Genomic DNA, 14,353 nt, shown 5'->3' on the forward strand with positions numbered 1-14,353 from the left:
TGTGCACGGACAGCTAAGGTCATAGTGCGCCAAACAGAGTACTCCGATGAGGGAAGTGCATTTTGAGTAGACGCAAATAAGGCGTCGTTGGTGGTAGCCAAGGTCGTGCTGGAGACTGGGAGGTGGTGGGTTCGAATCCTACCACCGGCTGTGCAGTCTGAGGTTTTCCCGGGGTCTTCCGAAGACTTTCCAGACGAATGCCGTCGCATAGTTCCCCCTGAAGTCAGCCCAGGACGCATACTAACCCCATATCCCCCATTCCTTCCTGCTGCCCTCTCTCCATCTGTCCACAACTGTACGCCGCTCATAACCACAGTTGCTTCGCGGCGCTAACACGGAATATAAAAAAAAAGTTAACGCAAATAGATACGAAAAATGCGATTACCAGAAGCAGTGGTACCTGGTTGTATTGCACCAAACCCTAACTGCGAACAACAATAAGGAAGGTCGCAAAACAATATTTAGTGCCACAAGTGCTTTGTTGTCTCATCGGCACAACTTATCACTTCTTCGCTCTCTCTCCAGCTCGACATATACACGGTTTCTCACTCACTCACCTCCTCAGGGTTACGCTAGTGCTACTAACGGTCACAACTCGCAACAATCCCTCATTGATAAGCTGCGCCGTTTATCACCAGCACCTCGCCGATAACTTCTTCCTAGGGTGCCCACGTGTGTGTGTGTACAGTATCTCAGTTCGGCCCTTTCTTTACGTTCGGCGCACGTTATCGCATCAAGTGAGCGCAAACACTCGGTGCTCGTTCGCAACGACCTTTCGTTGCTATCGCGCGGAGACGGTTGGATAAGAAAGCCCGTGAAGTGACTGCGGTCGCAGAAACCGATTGCAATGGCGGCGAGGTCTTCGTACGGTAATCACCTTCAAGAAGGCACTCCAACATCGTCCCCGTTTCACGCTCTTCAAGGGGCCTCAAAAATGCCTATCAACCGAACCGCGTGAGGTTTGCGGTCGACGTCTTCGCATGCACCCCCCTGGACTCTTTCTTTCCATTCTGCCCATTCTTTTATCGTCATTATCATACCCCTCATGCTATATGGGTATATGGGGTAGCGTTCTCCACCCGGTGCAGAGAGTTTACGTTCACGATGTAGCAGTTGTTTGCGGTCGATGTACTGTGTTTCTTTTACGTACCACATACGCCTTTTGTGCAGTCGTTGTTGGCAAAGCAAACTGAGGTGTTGGCTTGACGATAGAGAGACTTCAGAAAGAAAATCACCGTCGGGGTATACTTTTCCACGTTCTGCAGTTTCCATTTTCAGTATGCTTTGACTACTCATGCGACTCAATCCAGATCAGTGAAAGTAGCTGTATGGTGGGCTAGAAAGGATTTGTGAACGTGCCCTACGTGATATTGTTCTTTTCCATGAAGGTTCACGTGGAAAGCTGGTAGCTTTCTCTCTCTCTCTCTGCGCAACAGGCAGGTGTATGATTTTCTTTTGTTAATTTTCCCTCGGTGATTTGAGCTTTATGCAAACTGTAGCTGTCCACGCGCTCCCGTGGGCAACGAGCAACGCGTAAAATCCAAGAATTGAAAAAGCATGTGGAGTGGTGCACATCGTTATTGCTTGATACCATAAAGATATGGAGGCAGAACAAGTACAACGGTCTCTCCCTGTATATTATTTTTTCGTCAACATCAACGGTACACAGCTTCGTCTGTTCCACCAACAACGCCGACACGCTATTGTGCATCTCTGTGTACACTTTTTAACATCTAAATATTGTACCCTCTACGGCGTTTACATAAATACGGATGAATACTCTACCAGAGGTCGGCACTTGTGACACCCGTTCTCCCATCTCCCATTCTGCTATCCGTTTGCTCACTGATGCTCAGTTCATTCACCACATTGAGCATGAGTGAGAATGGGTGAACATGCTCACGAGTGATCTTTAATTGCCAAGGTACGCGCTGTACTCATTCTCAAGAAAATATTCTGCTGCTATTTCATTTCGTTACCTCCTTTCTTTAGTGTTCAAATCCTTCCCACAGCTTTAAATGAGAATTCCTACTGTTGGTCCACATGTTGAAAAGTGAGTTTCTAGAAGAACCACGCAAGCGAATTCGGTGTTTTCTTATTTTGCCCTCGGAAGGTATGCAGATCGTCAGATAGAGTCTACCATTTTACTGCTACTGCTGGGTAACAACAACAACAACACAGATGAGTGGATGATGATGATGATGTGGGATGTTTTCCTGGGTAACATATATACATCGGAAAGCGCAAAACCTTGCATATCACGCATCCAATACAATCTGTGCGCCATCCAAGTATGTTGACACACAAATGGACATTCCCTTGACGGTTTTTCCTCTTGCTCATTAAAGACACTTTTAACGTGGGCATGTTGTTCTTCGTCCTCTCCGCACAGAACAAGAAACGATCGGGTGCTACGTCCTTGTCCTCCATTCCTCTAACAAGTGAATGCCAGGCAGTCTACTCGAAAACCGACTTCACGCCTTCGATACCCTACCTCATATATTTCACTCCTTTTTCGTTTGCCTATACTTCTGACACAAACATATAGTTGTTGACCCACGACCCCAAAAGAGCACTTCTTCCGATCCAAGTCCTCGAACCCTTATACTTGGTGCACTTACACGGAGCCATTGCAGTTTTCGCGCTCAAAACAACTGCGGCCTTTGAAACGGGATCCCTGGAAACAATCCCGTACATCAAAATACCGCGAAAAAGACACATGCCCTTTATTTTTATTTATTTATTTTCATTTTTTCGTTTTTCGTGGCGTTTATTTCTCCTTTGTTTTCTTCAACTTCAGCCTATGTAGCGGAACGACAGAATCGAGGAGGGTCACGTGTTTTTTTTTTTTTTTTAGGCAGGAGGGGTAGGGGGGTCCTCAATGGGGGGAAAATGAGGGGAGAACACAACCTATAATTGCCCGTGCGAAAAATCTATCATTTATCACTGGAGGGGGCCCCCTGGTCCTTTCAAAATGGGGATTCCCCGGTTGTTGGTTGAATTGGACCAGTGATTGCACCTCAAAGACTCATCTTAAGACGGGCGGCCTCTTGTATGAGAGTAAAAACATTCGAAATAAACGACGATTATGGGTGGAAGATAACGGCAATATAGAAAAGGACAAATTGTACCGCGTTGATTGCTCGAATGTCCTGCGCTCTGTGTGTGTGTGTACGCGTGGCTCGGCGATGTAACCGTGATAATCACTAGTTGAACGTCTTCCAACGAATGTGTACTGCAGACGGAGGAACGGTCGAGCGTCTGGATACCGCAGGAACGAAAAAAAAAAAAAGATTTATAAGGGCGAACTCGTTGGCCGATGCACGGAAAGGTCGACGGAGTCGAGTGTTTTATCGCTACACTTGGATCGCGCGCTATCTGGAGATGAAGCAGCTCGTGATACGTACCACGTTTGCTGACGAGAACGCGGGAAATAGTTGAAACTTATCTAAAGCCGCGCGATAGCAGTAACTTTATGACGGAGCGGACAAATATTATGGTCACTGGCAGCTTTCAGAGCAAGCAATAGAGTCAGTAAAGCATGCTCTCGCGGACGTGTTTCTTTTCAAGGGTGCACGCTCATCACATGCACTTTTCACGAGAGCAAGTTCGGCCTTTACAGTGTCTTCAATCTCATCACCAAATTGCCGCCATTGATGAATCTTCTGAGGTTTATCCACTGTATGCCATAATTCATGTTTATTTGAGGGGGGGTCTTGATACTTCGCAACAGGTTATGTGCAAATAAATGCAAAAGAAATGTGAACATTCAGTCCAGCGTCGCAGCAAATAGGATAATAGACGCGTAGGAAATCAGCACTTCAAACACTGAAACTAATGCGGCCGTGACGTGACGACACGCATCTCCGCCAATTAGACGGCTGCAGGAAAGGTTAGGTGCTTAGGAGAAGGAATAGGAATGGCCGAGGCTTCCGCTCATCTGACGTCAGAGGTCCTCGCCGAAGACTTGCCGAGGGTTTGCGTCTCCCTTAGTACGAGACGTGGGACCGTACTTCTTTTTTCCTCCATACTCTGGCATGCAGTATAAATTGTACTGCACGCCAGAGTAACCTATTGTATAATGTGTGCTTCATGTAATGAGCCACATATATAAAAGTGTCACGACCCCCCTTTAACTTTATTTTCCTTTATTTAACTCTTCTTCGTAAACGATCCAGTGCGACATTCGATGCTCACAAACTGTAGCGTACTTATACGTGCGCTTCTTACGCACCTTAAAACTGAAGCGTCCCAAAATGATTGTCACAGTTTGTGAATCTTCCGTGTGTTCCGATGCAGTCACTTCGCTTCTGCGATTCTGCACGAAAGGTTGTCATTAAAACTAGCTACTTCTGCTTTAATTTCATTCAGAATACCTCCTTCGTGGACTTGACGGAGTTTTTTGTGCTTTGCGGTATATTTACATTTTAAACGACCCGAGGAGAGCCACGATGTCCGACGACTCTTACCAAAGAACCCTCTCTCTTTTACCAAAGAAATATCGTCCACTTCATGGAAAGGGGGACACCCCCTGGCTGTCGTGGGATAGAATCGTCGTTGTGGTCATCCGTTTTTCTGAAAGGGCGAGGCTACATGTGCGGCGATTTCCGCGATTCTCCTTCCCCCGCACATCCCTTCGCACTTAATCATCATTCTCGACACGCCATTCGACCCGGTAGGTCTTTATATCACCTCTTCAATGTTGCTCCAGCTGGCGAAAGAGGTCCCCGGTCGCCAGGCTTTCCTTGTATTCGCACAAATTCCAATTCTGACAAATTGAGCAAATAGATATTGAAAAAAAAAAAGAAAAAAAGAGGGTCTTACCTTGACTCGTACACTTGGGGTAACGTGGAGTGTTGACCTGGAAGAATGAAAGGGACGAGTTAATCGGCGGTTTACTGTGTTGCTAGGTATTTTAAGATTTTAGATCTTTTGGATTGAGATTTAGATTTATTTTTTAGAATTTACATTAAATCCATGCAGAGACTGCCTTTTTTCCCCTCTCCTAGTCGTTGTAAAGTTTCAGTTGTCTGTTACCTGCTAGTGCTAGTTTTGCAAAAATAGTCTCCGATGAAGGAGCTGTCTTCTCCTGTATTTCTTCATAATTTTCTGCTGCTTTCATCTTCCTTTTGCTTGTTTGTTTGTTTGTTTGCTTGCTTGCTTTGGGGAATAGCAAGCCTACATCATGGCTAACCTTTCCCTTCTGTTTTCTTTTTTTGTTATCAGCATTAAACATATCCCCTCCAACGAACAGGAAACTATCATTCCGCGTTCGGCGGCTTACCCGCGCAACTAGCCTTGCCCACACTATACGGCATAGGGCCTTGCCAACAGACAATGCGGCTCAAGGATAAGTTACATCATGGTTCGTGTTGGTTAAGTTTCTAGGCTCCTTTACTAAACCCACCATAGTTCTGTGGCTGAGCTTATATGCCCGAATATTAGACACTATAGGCTTGGAGTTCGGCAGATTGCTATTCCGTTCCAGAATCCGCTCCGAGATTTTGCTTTTTTTAATGTTTCGCATTTTCAATCAAGAAATAGTGAAATCATCGCTTCAAATTGGCACAGTGAAGTCCCATCCGTGAAAGGCTCGCACAGGTTTCGGCTCTCTCCCAAAATGGTTCATCAGTTTTCAGCCCAGTTGTCCTTAACCAAAGTGCAAAAACGAAGAAGAAGAAAAGAGATCGACACAGGCGCCACCTGCGTGAGAAAAAAGAAGTGTAACGGAAATGATCCGCAACGGCACAATGCGTCGTTTTCCCGCAGAGATTGATGAGGATGGTCGTAAAAGATGCCAAAAACAGACGTCGCGTTTGCTTCATGACACTCGTTCTTCATCTAGTTACGACTTTCGCAGATGTGCATCGCATCGTCGACCCAGACAAATGTCTGTTGTTCTCTGCGACAGTCACGGTGTGCACCATCATTCGCTTAACGAGAAAGAGCGCACTTATACGTGCCTTCTATTGTTCTATGTCTGTTGCTCGTGGCTGAATTCATGCTCGAATTAGTCGTCATTGAGAGGATCTGTCTCCAACACAGACGTGCATCGTTTCTTTTTCTTTTTCTTCTTCTACTGAGCCACAGAAGATTGTGTACTCATCTTCCTAAAGTTTCCCTAACCATTTAGCCCGCTTGTTATTCGTATCTTGTCTATTTCTATCATTGAGTCAACAACTGAGACAAGGTCTAAAACATTGCCACATTGCTACCCTCTATGGCTATTTCCTTTTTGTTTTCTTTTTTTTGTGTGTGTGTGATTATGAGATGAGCCACAGAAGATTGTGTACTCATCTTCCTAATCTTCCTTCATTCATCTTCCTTACTCACTTTCCCTAACCGTTTATCCCGCTTGTTATCAGTTATTTCCTCTTATGTATTGTATTGTTGACTGATTAGATGAGTCACAAAATTAGTGAGCCCACCCTCCTTATCTTTTAGCCTACCACTCCCTATATCCTTAATTTACTGATTTGCTTTATTTTCCCCAACCAAGTCAACAACTGAGGCTTATGTATTGGCCTCTCTCTGTATTGGCATCGGAGCGGAAGACCAGCCACACAGACTGGCTCCCTCTAACGTTTTACACGGACTAAACTAAGGCTACGTAGATGCCAACTCTAGAGCAATATGATCTCTAGATTAATATGTGTGCTGGACGTCACCATGCAACGAACGAATACTCGCGGAAAGTTGCGAACGTGACAACGGCACACTCTACTTGGCCACCTAAAAGTGAAGCTGTTGGTATGTATTGGCATCGGAGCGGAAGACCAGCCACACAGACTGGCTCCCCCTAACGTTTCACACGGACTAAACTAAGGCTACGTAGATGCCAACTCTAGAGCAAAGTGAAGCTGTTGGTAGACCTCCTACTGTTATTCATCGTGAAAAATCTCATTTTGCGGATTCGCATGCTAACACAAAGTATAATTTGGAAGTACACATATACCGGTGTGCATGCAGGATGGCAGAGGCGCAGTGTTACAGAAAAGGGGGTAGCTGTTTTTGCAGAAAGCACACACGCCATACCACACATGACGGACGAAATGGCGGGATAATTCCGATCCACCTAGTTTCACTGGCCGAAAACGATTGCCACGCCGGTTCCTGGTACTACGAATTCCCAATGAAGGTACACATGTTCTACCTTGGTCGCCCTTGCATGCGGGAGCACTCGAAGATAGTAGCTTACGCGAGAAAAATAGAAGGTACTTGCGACATAAGTGCGACCGAAAATGGAAGACTACAAGCACGTGGCGTAGAGGGGAGTCACGAAACAAGTCCGTCCAGAAAGGCCCTGAGCTTCGGCAACAGTTCAGCTCTATCCCCAAATATTGGGGTCGGTGCAAAGCTACCGAAATTATATGCAATGCACAATGGTTAAGAATGGGAGGAGGATGGCACGAAGAAGATGCGGAAGCGTGAAGGGGCACTTCAGATTAAGAGAGCTAGTGCGGATTACGACGGTTTCTCAGTAAACTGTGGAGACATTTGCGTACCCTGGTCTTGCACTGTCAACAGTGTCATCACGTGATGTCGCATACACTGCAGATATAAGCAGCTGCGTTCGCTCACAGCGCCTAGAGGGTTAGCAGCTGTGCAACTCTGCGTTGGCGAGCGTGGAATGTGACTGGAGGTGGATGTTGCAGAGACACGCCTTCTGCGAGCGAAGGAGCAGACATGCAGCACGTGGGCTGATCAACCGATCACCGCGGCGCAGCATATTCGAGCGGCTCCTGGATGGATGTCATGTTGCTCCTTTTATGTATGACCGACAATGACGAAGATAAATAGGGGACGATGCGAAGGCCTCGAAATGTGCAGACCACTTGGGTGGTAAAGTCCTAGAAGAACGGGACGGGTTCATTGATTTCTCCGAGCGTTTGTTATTGATGAACATGATGCGTGGAATGACAACAGTAGTGTGTGCCGGTGAACAATAACAACAGCAACTAGACACTGACGAAGAGATGGGGTGTTCCGATGAAGCGTATACATGAAGTATATGGAAATACAGTGAGTACTACTACGTCACCGAAGTGTTACGAACGATCCAAGTTTTCAGGGAAAAAAAGGTCAGCTAATAGCCAACCACACAATTTTCATGTTCTACTTTTGTATCTATTCAACAGCCCCTATTATTCTTTTCGTCAACATCAACACCTACTGAACAGCAATAAATGAAATGCGATCACCGTACACCATGTCACCATATCTGCATATGAGCAATGCAGCATCAAAAGGACAAGAAATCTGTTGTGCGCAATATTTCATGCAACTGCCACACTCCTCCCCCCTTTAGGTCTTTTTTCTTTCTTTCTTTCTTTACTGTTGTTAAAGGAAATTTATTGAACGTCCGTCAACACTATTCCCTTCTTTATTTCGTCACCTTTGTCTTATGTATCACAGCCGCCCGAGAACACATCAATTGCACTGTGAACTACTCTCAGTTCTGTTCATTCTCATATCACTCATCTAATGTATCTCACGTACGCACCGTGGTAGGATACTGTTCCCCGACGGTAAAACACCTCATATGTCATCGTCACCATCTGTTTGTTGTCGTCATTATTGCCACTACACTCCCAATGCGAACCATGAGTCAATTGTATCTGCGTGAGAGGCAGATATGGCAAGTCACAGCCAGCAAAGACCACATTTGAGCCAATAGAGTGCGGTTCTATACTCGATCCTGCAGGACAAAATCTGTTTTAGATCGTCCCACAGTTCCTTCTTGTTGTTTATTTTGCGCTCGCTAGCAAGGATTCGAATTGGTGGAAAAGAATTTTTTTCAAACATATTTTTATATCCATATGACGATAATTGGGGAGTGTCATCGCCAGCGGTGATACTCTTCCCCATTGCTGGTGGTGGTGTGGGAAATGGCATAATGAGTCCGCCCACAGTGAGGACCGAAGTCCTACGATGTTTAAAAAGGTCAGCAGAGCTTTGACGGCAGAGCGGTGGTGCAGTCGACTGACATTCAATGAACAAGAAATAACTATGAAAAGCCGTTTGAATGTTCTTGCGATTAAAACGGCGCTCCTGTGCTTTACCATCGGATTTGCTTGCGTCACGAGCGAATGTTCAGATCCTCATCTGTTTAGTTCAGTTTCACGAACGACAACTGTCCCGTTTGCGTTTGTCCAAGGCCAAGGCTATACAGCAAATTCTTCGAGTTTGTCGGTGCTACTTGGTCCTTTGGCCAACACATCGGCACAGCATTTGATCATCGAAGCTCTTACACATTGCCTTACCGATTGAGGACTGACATCCCGTCTTCAACAGTGTCATATGGTGTCAATGCTGGTGCGGTGCAACCACACCAACTCGACCCCTCTGCTTTCGTCTGGGTTACACCTTCCTCGCTTATTATCAGCGATGCACGCAGGATAACACGGGTCTCAATCTTTTGTCACCAGCAGCTCTGCATAACATTTTTTTTTTATTCCCCCCGTTTCCTCATCTTCGGGATCTTGTCGCCTTGTCACTTGACATCACCCTTTTCGAAATTGATCTAAAATGATGACGTAAAGTAACTGTGGCTTGAGACACAAGCAGACGTATACACAACACAATCCTCAAGGTGCTTAAGAACACGAGTTTTCTTAGGCACCTTGAGAGTTTCGTTTTTTTTATTCTGTGTTAGCACCGCGAAGCAACTGTGGCTATGAGCGGCGTACAGATGTGGACAGATGAAGAGAGGACACCAGGAAGGAGTGGGGAACAGGGGAGTTAGTACACGTCCTGGGCAGACTTCAGGGGGAACTGTGCCGACATTCGTTTGGAAAGTCTTCGGAAACCCCAGGGAAAACCTCAGACAGCACAGCTGGTGGTAGGATTCCGAACACACCACCTCCCATTCTTCAACACGACCTTGGCACCTTCAACACCAACCCGCTCGGCCGTGACCCGGCTACCTCGTTAGTTGAATGAGCTTGTTCTTTTCTTATATAGACACCAGCGTGAGATCTTTCGTGATCTACAACGATTTAGACTGTGAGGAAACTTCATCAAGTGTAATCACATACCGTGTAACTGAGCGCAATGATGACCTGATGAGTGTATCATCCTGCAGTTCTTCAACCCTCTTTAGCCCCATTGCTGGACTCACGTTCAACTCACGCACGTAAGTGCACGGAAGCTAGAATGAATAAAAACGATGACGACCCCAATAAGAAAGGCGACGCCGTTAAGCAGGTTACACCGAAGCGGTGCTGAAGACCGTGTAAATGACGCCAATCTCGGGAGAGGTCACGCAGAAAGGAATTACCGCATCAATATTCGATTCGCCAAATAACGGTGTACTGATAGCGCAAAAAAAGAAAAAGGCAAGCTGAAGGCATCCTGCAAGGTGCAGTAGACAGTGATGCATATATGCTTCATATTAAGGTTTGAAAAAAGAAGAAGAAGAAGCTATAATTTGTGACCTTGAACGTGGGAGAAGGAAAGGAAAAGATGCCTCGTTGCCCGCCGTTTTCTGTCACGTCTCTCTTTTTCCACAAACACCGCGTTCGTCCGCTCGCCTCCTTCATGATTTTCCCCCCTGTGTTTTTGCTTTGTTTCTTATTCTTTGTGCGTGAACTGTGGGATGGTTGTTTTTGCCGTAACCGTACGCCACGCTCGGATGGTGCGAGGAACATGAAACGTGCTTGAGATCGGATGTTCAAGGTCAATCTCAAATGCTTTCGGGGGGTTGCGCTGCGCGTCGGTTGGTGCCGACGACACGGGGTGCCGCTCTGCTTGAGTTGGGTTGTGCTGAGCTGCTGCGCTGAAGGCCGGTGTTCTCACTGTATGCTCTGCAGTTTTGGAGGCTGAATTACATGGAGTTTTGAAGTCATGCAAGTGTTCAAAGTTTCCAGTGCTTAAATGGAACCATTATTGGTTCAACTAAACTTGGCGTGTCGGTGATGCACCTGCCTATGAAGAGTCATCATTATTCTCTCTAAAATGGGTAGGGCCTCGATATCATGGAAGTGGTGGAAGGGTGGAATAATTGAAAGGTAAAATACGCTGATAATGCTGGAGGCAGTTGTGAAGACCTGCTACGACCGCATTCGTTCTTTTTGTGGCGGATGAGAGCCATTGAAATGCATGTGTCACTGGAACACTAGTGATATCACGAGTCAAAGAGGGATTTGAGGGATTTCCGAATCATGTTTTAGGAAATGTTAAAGTCGACACGTCTCTTATCCACGCAGTAAGGCACGGCTTCTCACACGTCCGCTCAAGGACCATACGAGCTTGAATTATAACATACACGGCCTGATACACGGTACAAGCTTGTCGGCCATTTTAGTGTTGTTGTTTTTAAGTGTCTCCTTCCGTTCCCTATCTAACATCACTACCACAAATTTCCACGTTCTTTCTCGAACGTTTCATTCACTGTGGACTGTGTTAATTTTGTCGCGGGAATATGTTTTCCCAACGTCTGCACACTGCATTCCTTGCGTCACGGCCTAGGCTTCCTCGCGGGGACCTTTGGATGCCACGCCATCTTTCTCTTGCAGATATTTTTATGAGTGTGGGGGCGGACACACAGTTTGACGCGGTGGCACAAAGTTCGTACCGTTGAACTCGAGATAAACGGGATCAGGTTAGTCGCCGGGACAAAGGGCATTTCAAAACGCGATACCACGTACTGCACTCGAATAGGTAAACCGAGAAAGCTCGTGCAGCTATACGTGACAGCAGAGCGGAAGCCTGTTTTTAAAATACGCCAAGCGTGCCTCGAATTTGACTCGGTGTCGTTGGAAGGGAAGTATGACGCTCGTTGCTGATCGTGTTCTTGTTGTTCACGAGATCGCGAGCAGAAAAAACGCTGGTGTGCAGATCACATGAGAGGTGTCAGTATGGAATGGACCTTGAACATGCCATCAGAGTTCTTATTCCTCCACGGTATCCTTGGTTCGCGTGTAAGATGATGATAGAAACTGAGGGGTGAAAAGAGGGTGGGAGGCTGAAGAGAAGAGTAACAAACAGAAATATATATATATATATATATACATATATATATATATTTCTTTTTGTTACTTCTTTTTTTGGAAGTTTGTGGCAAACTGATATTCTGGGATGTTGTAATTCATCGGAGTATCGTTCAGGAAAAGAAAAAAAAATCTCGAGTTTAACGTATTGCGGTAACACACACACCAGTGTGGAAAATTCGTGTGCAAACGCCTTCATTTCATTTCCTGAAAAGCCTAGAAAGGCATCGCGGAGGCCTTACGCCTTTATCGGATGTAGTGACTTTAGCAGCGATGGTATCGCGTTGTTTACAGCCAAAGCTTGTCAATTAAGACGTGCTTGACTGACGGACAACGCACCACGGATTCGTCTCAGTAACACTACTGGATTAGGTTATGAGGAGGATAGAAGGTAGAATTTTCATGCGAAAAATTTACCTGCTCGTGTTTAGAAGTAGAAGGCCTACATCCTCATTCTCAACGGCAAGTAATCAGCCGTCGCAATCGAGAAGATAATCTTGCACATTATCTCACCTTCGCATCACCGTAAGTGAGACATTACAGAAGGATGTTTCTTATGCAAGCACGTTTTATGTACAACGACCATTTCCTGACTGCGTCCTTGTTAGCCACACGATTACGGGTAAAATTCCACACTTTGAAACTTCGTGTTGCTCTTAGTGCCACTAAAATAACTACATTTGGGTTTCAACGGGCGTCGCGTCGCGGAAGTGAACGGAAATGAACAGCATCCACGTCCTATATGGTGCCACTCGGTTGGTCACTGTGATAGCTGACTTTCCTTTATTTCTTTATTTTTTGTCGACTCCTTCGTCGATGAATATCGCGTGCGGTCTCGCGTTGTGTTTGAGACGCCAAAGAAGGAGGACAACAACATAAGAATCCAGTTTCCTAGTAAAACTTTATGGAAGTTCTGAGCTGACTTCCTCTCCAGCACTGGACTAATGGACGAACTCTAATAGGACACTTTTCCATCATCATCATCCCTTTGTCATCCCTTCCGCAAGAGCAATGGGGCAGTGTACAGTGTACAGTGTACAGCCAAAATGCATGCCGGGAATGCTTCCGATATTTCGAACAGAAATCGGAGGAACAGTCTCTGTTCCTCCGATTTCGAGGTAACGAAGTAACGAGGAGGTAAGGAGGTAACGAGAATAACGAGGTATCGGCGTCTTCCTATCTGAACATGAGACAATTGGTGTTCTTTCATCTTCCTACCTGAAGGCTGTTCCTTCAATGTGATCCAGCATGCCTTCTTTCTTCGTATCTGCGGAAAGAGGGCGGAAAGAAATAAACAAAAACACCATTTTACTATACACGGCTGACATTTCGACCCCAAACTCTCGTACCACCGCCGCCATAGCGAGTTTCAATTGATCGAAAGGTGTTCGCAAGAACGCCGGTTCGGAAAACGTGACAAGCCACTCGCCTGGTGTCTTTCAAGTGGGTGACGTCACATTCGTGATCTGTGATCACCTTCCTTTGTCCCATCGTTTAGATCGTCCAGAGTGTTCACGATCTACTTGAGCACTACTTGTGCACAAAAGTGTAAAAATTTCTTCTCGCGGAAAATAGGAAGATAGCGTAACCTTGACGCCAACACAAAAGGAATGGGATGCATTCGTTGCGTCGCTCGTGATTTGCGAGCGAAAGAACCTGTAGTTTCACGTTTCTCTCTCTCTCTCAAGAAGGCCGACTATGCGGAGGGCGCTCTCACTGGTCCCCGCAAACGTTTTGTCCAATCAACGCGGAAGATCGTTTGAGGGGACCAAGCCGAGGCTTCTCCGCATTGCCGAGCTTCTTGTGTAGGAGAGGGAGAGAGAAACGGTAGATTGCGGTGTAATTATTTCGCCCATAAACCACGAACGATGCAACCAATGTATTCCGTTCCTTTTGTGTTGATATCAAGGTAACTTCATCTTTCATACCGCGGCGAGAAATTTCTGCGCTTTTGTGCCCCTTTAAACATTCTAACATTTTTGTCTACATTACGCAGTCATTTAATATATTAGAGGCCATTAATATATTAGAGGTGTTTGCTCTAACGTGTCCAGAAATTATATTTAAAGCGAGCGATAAAAGAAAAGCAAGTGGTACTTTTCTGCTACTTGAGTAAGAAACAGGTACTGCTTCACTAGTAGCACCTGAGTAATTTCTGAGTCAAGTCTTCAGTAGTCTTTTCTAGTAGTTTCTGAGTCAAGTAGCTGAAAAGTAGCGCTCGTTTCTTTTATCGCTCGCTTTAAGTAAAATTTATGGACACGTTAGAGCAAATCCCTGTATATGGTAGGTTGTTAAAGGGAGACTCCGCACCAAAAACGTGTTGAGGTAACAGTGCGACATCAATCCGTACCGTATGATATTTC

General features: G+C 45.8%; 1 protein-coding gene and 1 long non-coding RNA gene across 6 annotated transcripts in view; one reads left to right on the forward strand and one right to left on the reverse strand.

The window, feature by feature from the left end:
* Nucleotides 1–14,353, reverse strand: part of LOC135386155 (uncharacterized) — a 113,140-nt gene that overhangs the window by 36,661 nt on the left and 62,126 nt on the right. For 2 of the 3 annotated variants that reach the window (XR_010420612.1, XR_010420613.1), the window contains exon 2: nt 4,825–4,861. This is a non-coding gene — a long non-coding RNA (uncharacterized LOC135386155). Of the gene's footprint in view, nt 1–4,824; nt 4,862–13,208; nt 13,238–14,353 lie in introns of those variants that run through there. The other variant, XR_010420614.1, reaches the window with a different exon arrangement.
* LOC135386154 (semaphorin-5A-like) overlaps nt 1–14,353 on the forward strand; it is a 132,176-nt gene that overhangs the window by 31,287 nt on the left and 86,536 nt on the right. The window lies entirely within an intron of this gene.

Source organism: Ornithodoros turicata, chromosome 2, assembly GCF_037126465.1.
Source record: "Ornithodoros turicata isolate Travis chromosome 2, ASM3712646v1, whole genome shotgun sequence".
Classification (NCBI taxonomy): domain Eukaryota; kingdom Metazoa; phylum Arthropoda; class Arachnida; order Ixodida; family Argasidae; genus Ornithodoros; species Ornithodoros turicata.